At 42.2% G+C, this 8551-nt stretch overlaps 1 protein-coding gene across 3 annotated transcripts in view; it reads right to left on the reverse strand.

Annotated features, from left to right (window-relative positions):
• Positions 1-8333, reverse strand: part of ITGB6 (integrin subunit beta 6) — a 126232-nt gene extending 117899 nt beyond the window's left edge. Inside the window, exon 1 of one of the 3 annotated variants that reach the window (XM_032355713.1) lies at positions 8073-8330. The gene's annotated coding sequence lies outside the window, so the exon portion shown is untranslated. Of the gene's footprint in view, positions 1-8072 lie in introns of all 3 variants that reach the window. The other 2 variants (XM_032355711.1, XM_032355712.1) reach the window with 2 other exon arrangements.
• Positions 8334-8551: the final 218 nt, after the last annotated feature.

Here is an 8551-nt window from a genome sequence, read left to right on the forward strand (position 1 = left end):
AAGGGCCTCCCCAGTTTAGAGGATGTTCAGAGGTCAGAGCTGAGAACTCAAACTAAGTCCCATGGTAGTACAAGTATGCACTACCGTGTTTTTTAGATATTTTAAATTCAAATGCCAAGGCTCCATTTAGAGCATCTCTTCATAGCCAAGTTAGGCAGTTCTCTGGTTCTAAGTAGCAAAACTGACCTTCCCTCTTAGACTCACATTCTAAATTATTCTGAAGATTCTCCCTCTTAGACTGCCCCCCACAAGCCACCTGAAGCAGGAGGCTCCAGGACACTCTTGCTGATTTACAACTGCAATCTCACTAAAACGCGTGGGAAAAAGCCAGGGCGAGTTTCTGTTAAACTGAATGAGTGGCATGAAATACTGACATCGCTACAGTTTGGCACGCGACTGACTGACCAACTGTGGGGCACCCCTCCCTTTCTTATTTCACTGAAATAGGTCATTTGTTAGGAAACTGAGGGAGCCTTGTTCCTCAGCCTCCACTCCCAAAAGATGAAGGGAGAGGGCTGCTGCCCAGGGTCCTTAGCATGTGCCTCCATGTGGTTCCCAAATGCCATCACTGGGTCAACAAGCCTTTCCTTGTGACGTTCCATGTCAGTGGTTTGTCTCTGACTGTGTCTGTGACTGTTCTACCCAGAGCCCTTCTGTTTCCTGCCTTCATAGAAAGAATCAAGACTGGGCAGGAGGCACGCAGTAAGCTCCAGCTGTCCCTGCTTAAAATACAATGATTAGATGTGAATCAGCCATTTGGGTTTGCCAAAACAGTGTCTAAATGAAGAAGGGAGTCCTTTCCCCTCATCTTTATTTTCTCCCCAAACCTTGACTCCATGCTATCATTTGGTCAATCAAATATCTTTTGAAAACTTCCCCATCTCATTTTACACTTATAAGCCAAGGGTACAGCAAGAAGCAAAATCTTACAAGTTATTTAAGACTTAGCTTGGAAAATATGGTGAATATTTGTTCATCAAGAGTGGAAAACTCAGAGGACTATAGGAGCCAGGTAGGCAACACGAATGGATGAAGGTATGAAGCTGTTACATGACAGCTCCTTAAGGTATTTTTTTGGACACAGATACATTTTCTTTGTATATTTAATACATAGGAATAGTCTTTTCACTACAAAATCACAGCCCTGTTGGTCTGTCTTTAGTTTTTTACGTTTTTTAAATAGAGACAAAGGTATCTTCTTCGACTCTCCTATAAGACAACAGTAGGGCAAGTGCCAATTCAAATGGCCACCAAAGGCAGAGTTCAATATTAAGAAACAATTGGAAAAGCTCCATGGAAGTGGTGGGACTGTGTCCAGATGCAGAGCTTGGGGATTATTACCAGGGAGCTGCTGCTTACTAAGCACCATGTTGCTTTTTTGCTGAGTGAAAATGGGGTCCCGGAATACATCTTCAAATTCCTCAAAAACACCATTCTTCCCTACACAGGTCATGGAGTATGTTGCCATTTTGGTCCCTTAGATGTCTTTAAGTTTGTTTTGTCCTTCTGTTTCCCCCAAGTGGTTGGGAGGCTCCTCCTGAAGGCTGGGGTTTCCCCCATTTTGTCCATTCATAGGGATGGTCTGAGCTCTTCGTACCTGGCTGTTGGGTAATGGTTACTCCATATTGGCATTGGGCTCACCATGACAGAGAGAACACCCTTCTTGTGTCTGGATTATGCAGAGTAATGCACAAATGGATGAGTTTTTATTCTCAAGGAAAGCAGAGGGATCTCCAAAATCAGATCTAGGCTTCATTCAGGTAATTTTGAAAAGGTCTCTGTAGTCAATTGCAAAATGATCATAAATACCTTTCTTGTGTGCTGGCCTCTTTGGCACTCCTCCCATCAAGAAATCTATTTGACTCTGGGCTTGACTATGTAACTTGTTTTGATCATTGAATATTAGGAAACATAATATAAGTAGAGACTTGAAATCATTGGCATATTGTGGCTTACCAGATCCTGCTTCCCTGGATCCATGAAAGCACCATAAAAAGAAGCTCAAAGCCCCAGCGACAACTTGTTACCCACAAGTCACCTGAGTGAGGCTCATCCTACATCAACCATCTGGCCTAGATGAGACTGGAAGAAGAACCAACCAGCTGAGGCCAGCCCAAATTTCCAAGTCAAAGAAATGTGAACTAGTTAGTGATCCTTGTTTGAAAAACCAAAAACATGGCCTTGCTCTCCAAACCAGTTGAAGAACAGAGTCTGAGTACTGCTATCAATTTACTTCATGCTGAGATAATGACAACTCCACAGTGACATGAGGAAAGTGCCTGTGAGACCACATAATCTCTATGCAAGGCCACTGCACTAGTTTCCTCTTCCTACACACCAAGTCAGCCCTCTGACTATTTCAATGCCTCTGATAATACCAGTCACCCTTGAAGGTAGCTGCTTCCACCTTAGGTAAGTTTTGACTTTAGAAATGCCTTCTTTACATCGATCCAAAGTGTCTTTCCCATGACTTCAGCCCACTGGTTCCGGTTGCAGCACAAGGCGAATGGAACAAGCCTATCTCTGTACATGAAAGTTCTTCATGTTCTTGAGCATAAAGACCACAGCATACCTAAGGATTCTCTGACTTAAACTTCTCTTGTTCCTTCAACAACCTTTTATAAGACACGATTCTAAATTTCTTGACCACCCTATTTGTTGTCTCCCACATGGGCCCCGGTGTGTGCCTCCACGTGACGCCCCAAAGTGAGTACAGCTCTCTGCTCTGATCTTACCCCAACACAGTAGAGTAGGCATGACTCACTTCCTCACAACCAGATGGCATCTGGTTTTTCATATGGCCTAGGATCACATTGAGTTTTGGAGCAGGCTTATAATAATGACTTCTGTTGACTAAAACTCATAAGAGTTGTCATTCAGACTGCTAGGAAATTGTGTCTTTCACACCTTAGGATTAGAAGTAGCCCACAGCCCCAATCTTCAAGATTCTTTAGCAGCCTCCATGTTTTTAAAATATATTCACAAAATTTTTGAATACTCCTTCCTTTAAGGAAGCCTAATTCCCCTCCTTGAGTACAGGGGAACCTAGTGACTTCTTTCTAATAAATAGAATAAAGTGGAAGTGATGGTGGGTGGCTTTAAAGATTAAGTCCTAAGGGAACTGTGACTTCCTTCTTCTCTTGGCTTGCTCTTTCTGAGGGATGTTCCTGCCATGTCTTGAGGATGCCTGTGCAGCCTATTGATAGGCTTTCATGGTGAGGAACCAAAGTCTCCTGCCCACAGCCATGTGAGTGAACCCGATTCAAAGCAGATCCTCTACTCGAATCAAGGCTTTGGATGACTACAGTCCTGACCGACATCCTGACTGAAGCTATATGAAAAACCCTGAGTCAGGAACACCCAGCTAAGCTGCTTCTGCATTTGTGAACTCAAAAAACTCTAAGATAATAAATACTTGTTTAAGCTACTCAGTTTTGGTGTGGTTTGCTATGTAGGGAAAGATAACGAATACATTTTGATTCTGTGGTTGGATACCTTTCTTACCCACACATGCTATTCACATAAGGCGTAAGCACGCCCTTTCTTTGTGTATCAAAATCTATAATTGATACATATTGTAGGTATGACAGAGCCCTTGGAGATACTACTAGAGGCTTTCTTAAGATCATCACTGGAACAGCATCCTTAGATATGGAGTTTAGCCAGTTCTTAACATGCCCTGCTGTAAGAGGGAGACAACACCAGGCATTGGTGGGAAGACTTGAATGGAATCTTGATGAATTATAAGAATTCACGCAGTCCCCGAGGGATGGCAGGCGTGAGCATAGTCAGTGCACATAGACAGATTCCTACATATAGGTCAGATTCAAGGGACAACAGAGAGATCGTTGGACGGCAAACTCTTGAGAGAAGGGCTGTGCTCATCTCATTTATTGCCCATGCCTCAGCTCCAGCACATAAAGCAAAGCTTAGGAACTTTATTTTAAAATAATAAGATAATGAAAAAATGGAAAGTTTGAAAGACGAAGAGTAAGAGAAGTTTAGATATGGAGCCAGAAGAGTTTCATGGTCAAAAGACTTTAGGAGTCAAGTTTTCAGTTACTGAGGATCAACATCTGCTTGAGTTTTGAGCAGAGCTTAAGGCATGTTGATACTTGGTGTGACAAGCAGGTACAGAGAAGACTGTGGGTCATAAACTGTGACTCCCAAATATCACCTAAGGTAGGCAGAGATTAGTTCAACCTTGGCGCCTCTTGAAGAAGTATTTGTCTTGGGAAAAACTCTGTGGGAGCAGTGGGAGCCAACTAACCTAGAAAGGCAAAAGTAAGAACCATGCTTGTAATTGATCTTGTAGTCAAAGTTACCAGGTTAAGCCTTTATCTAAGCTGAGAATTTGCATGGATGAACAGAGGATAAAGGGATGTAAGTAAGAGAAGAGAAAGCCTAGAGGCATACAATATGCATGAACCATACATGGTGTCTGTCTCAATTTTAATAGCTCCTTTGGTTCCAAAGTCTTCCAGAATTGAACTGTGTTCATTGGAGAGCACAGCCCAGCACAGCTCTAGCACATCCTTGTTCCTGACTCTTTTCCTCTGACATAATTCCCTGGTCCCCAATATTTTTGTAGTTCTTCTCTTGGCACTTTCCTAAAGCACAAGTATGGGTCCCTAGACCACAACTCAGCTGGAAACCTGCTAAATCAAGTTCTGTTTAACAAAGGGCATAGGTAAAGACAGGACTTAAATTAAAATACCCTTTTCTGAATGTGACTGGATGATTTGTTTGTGAGATTTTTATTTTTATTAATACAACAAAATGTATATACTGCTTTAAGTATGGCTGTGGATGTTGGAAACACACACAAAAAATCAATAATATAATATCCTTACATAAAGAGCCTCACAGTCTTATAGAGTCCAAAATCTGTGTGTCTGTGGGGTGTGTGTGTGTGTGTGTGTGTGTGTGTGTGGTGATACAAGAACCAAGAGTCGACAGTGGCCTATGGAGCATCACAGGTGCAGGGACAAGTGCACACGCGTGTGTATGAGCTCAGTGGGGGGCTTTGGGAGAGTGTCAGGGAAAGCTCCATCAAAAAGATAATGTTCAAACTGAATCTTGCTGGAATAAATATAGAAGATCACTATGGAGATAAGATCCCTAGACAGATCTGAAGACATGGGAGAGCATGATGGGTTTGAGGGAGGGGAGGTATTTATGTGATGAAGGGAGTGATGGAAAGAGGGCATGAAGGGAATGATAAGAGATGAGCCTAGAAAAGGAGGCAGAATGCTAATCTAGAGAGCATCAGATTTATCTGGTAGGTGATGGGAACCAAGGAATGGTTTTAAACAGAAGAGTAACGCATTCCAGGGGCCCCTGGGAGGCTCAGTCGGTTAATCATCCTCCTGAGGCTCAGGTCACCATCCCAGGGTCCTGAGATTGACTTCCACGTCATCAGGCTTCCCAGTCGGGGGCAGTCTGCTTCTCCCTCTCCCTCTGCCCCTCCCTCCTGCTTGTGCTTGCGCACGCTCACTCGCATTCTCTCTCTCTGGTATGCTCTCTCTCGAATAAATAAACAAAATCTTACATTAAAAAAAAAAAAGATTTATGTATTCTGATTTGTAATGTTGAAATCTAACCAGTGGTGGAATGTTGGTGAGTTGGAGGCAAGAGATTGGTTGGAAAGTTATTTCAGCAATCTAGGCAAAAGTGGATGAAATGTAGTGACAGTGGACTTGGAGGAGGAGAGCAGGGATTAGAGGCTGACGGATGATGGCAGTAAAGGGGGAAGCTCAGGAAGCCTGAGGGCTTCCTGCTCTGGCACTTGGCTGAAGTGATTTGACCAAGTAGAGTCATATGCATCAGTAAGTTTTGTGTTGTTCAACAAAGATCAGTAAAGGTCACTTTGAATATTAACATTGGTCATACCTAGGAACCCCCTCTGGGGGTTCTGGAAACAGGCAGGATGGTATAAAGGGGAAAAGAGGCCAGTATATCAAGCAGATGATAGTTGAGAATGGTTAAGTATAAAAGTGACTGCCAGCTGCATGAAGGACGATCAAGGGCCTGCTTGTGGGAACTCCAACTGAAAATAGCTCCCTGGGCTGGACTGGCAAACCCATGCACTCCAATGAGGCATGGGTGCCACCTCTGTAAGCAGGCTGGGGAGATCCCCAGATGACCTTGGCCTATAGTTAGCTCTCACATCAGCTGTGGCTGGTTTCCAAAGTTGCAGCAACGGCAGCTGACAGCTTTGGAAGTATATTTTCTTCTCTGTAAAGAAAAAGTGCCCATAAACAGTACATTTCCCAAGAAGATACTCTTCCTGGTTTGATTAAGGGCTTCTATGGCAGAAAATATGCAGTGTTTCCATAAAGCTATTTTAAAAAATTCATCACTTTTCTCTTAAGGCAAAACTCCTTGAACCTCTTGGGTAACTTAGAAGAACCAAAGCGTCAATGTTCTATTCTTGGAACGTATGTCAAAGAAATGACTGCTTGCATGCCTTAGTTCTTTAGAGATTCTTTCCCCCTTCTGATTATCACAATAAAAATGAATTAGAATATAAGAGTTCAAAGGCAGAGAAGGAATGTAACCCTGACAGATTAGAAGTCAATACCGGCTTTAGGGAGCGGAGGTTGGAATACAGGAATTTAAGTTTGAGACTCTCTGATTAAAAAAATCCTGGGGTGCCTGGGTTTCTCAGTGGGTGAAGCTTCTCCCTTCAGCTCAGGTCATGATCCTAAGATCCTGGGATCGAGCTCCGCATTGGGCTCTCTGCTCAGTGGAGAGCCTGCTTCCCCCACTGTCTCTGCCCACCTCTCTGCCTATTTGTGATGTCTTCCTCTGTAAAATAAATAAATAAATAAAATCCTTGCAGTCACTCAGTGTTCACATCAAAACATCTGGTGGTAAGTGTGTTTTTGTGTATGATTACTGGGGAAAATATTGAGAAATTGCAATAACGTTTTTTGTGTAAAAATGGAGCTTTACTTCTTGTTCTTCATCCAGAAAACACTAGAGGGCGTAAGTCAGATAGAGGAAAAGGCCACCTCGGAATGCACAGAACGAAGAGACTGAGAAGGAGGGTATTTCTGCATTTCCCCAAGGAACAGAATTTCACTTAGGTACACACTAATCTTTATATTGTGACCAAGTGACTTTATGTTTGAAACCCAGTGCTAAAAAAGATCTGCTGAGCCTATTCAGAATCCAAAACAGTAAAGGAAAACCATTACTTTCTGATCAGAATCTGTATTCTGTCCATTTTAGGCATGTTGACAGCCAATATGATAGAACTCTGTGAGTCTTTAATTTTAGAGGATGCATTCTTTGGATGGATAACGGTTCACAGATATTGGATTTTTTTTTTTTTTAATAGCACTGGTAGTCATACTTCCAGTGCTCAAAGTGAATAGTAATGATACCAGGCATTTTCAGATACTTATAGGAATAAAATGAGCTCTTTATAAATATCCTAGACTGGCAGCCCTCCGCTTTTCGTTTTTTCCATAGTTCTCATGAATTAGGTCTATATAAAACATCATTTTATCATCTAGTAACACTGAAGTTAACTGGCCTAATGTCACGCACATTTCGATGAGAACTGATAATTCTTCTTGTTTAAATTCCCAGTTCTATATTTCCTTTGTGACCTCTTGAAAATGCCAAAAGACCTAGTGAAGGCCAGAGTCAAACTGCCCATTTTTCAGAGAATTAAAAAATTAATCACTATAACCAGAAACGTGTACCTTAAAAAGCTGCTTAAGACACTATTCAACTAATGTTAAAATATTTTCCTTAATGATGAATTAATAACTTCATGAAATACTGCCCTTAAACCATAGCAGATTTTTGAAGTACAGCTGTGAAAAGTGTGTGTGAATTCAAATGTAAGAAAAATCACAAGAAAGCATGCTCAATTAATAAGGAAACACCCTTTTACAAACCGGGGGTCAGCCTCACCTGGACGCTAATACCTAGAGGCTAGAAGTAGTGTTAGGAACTTCCTAAGGCAGCATCTGTCAGAAACGATCGATTACACGGACAAGGAAAACTTAGCTCCCAAGTTTGGGTTTGCGTTGTTAGTCATGCATTATACTACTTACCTCTCAGGGCAGACCTTTAATTTCAGAAAGTGCTGAGATGCATTACTGCACCCGTTATCAAGTCTTTGGCAGAAATACCATTTATCCTTGTGGTAATGAACAGATTTAGAACATTCTGGTGTCACCATTCCTGAAAAAGCACGTTCATTTGAATATTTCTTCCACAAACATAGTGAAATATTTCATGGAGGCACATTGGTGTAGTCTACTATGGAGAGATATTGTTGGTGAATGACAGAATGTCTGGTTGATTTACATGAAACCCCAAGTGCTCGTATGAGAATAGGTTAGGTTTAGATTGACGAGCAAATGTGTAACCAGACTTCTGGCTGACAAATGGTAGAACTATGCCAGCATGTTCGCTGCTCTGGAGAGAGACCAAAAGTAAGGCGGAGTTGGGAGGGGGGCTGGCGGGGATCAAGTTCATTCCCCAAAGGACATTCAAACCTAATGGATGGCAGGGTGGCTGGGACATGAAA

This window comes from Mustela erminea, chromosome 8 (genome assembly GCF_009829155.1).
Source record: "Mustela erminea isolate mMusErm1 chromosome 8, mMusErm1.Pri, whole genome shotgun sequence".
NCBI classification, from domain to species: domain Eukaryota; kingdom Metazoa; phylum Chordata; class Mammalia; order Carnivora; family Mustelidae; genus Mustela; species Mustela erminea.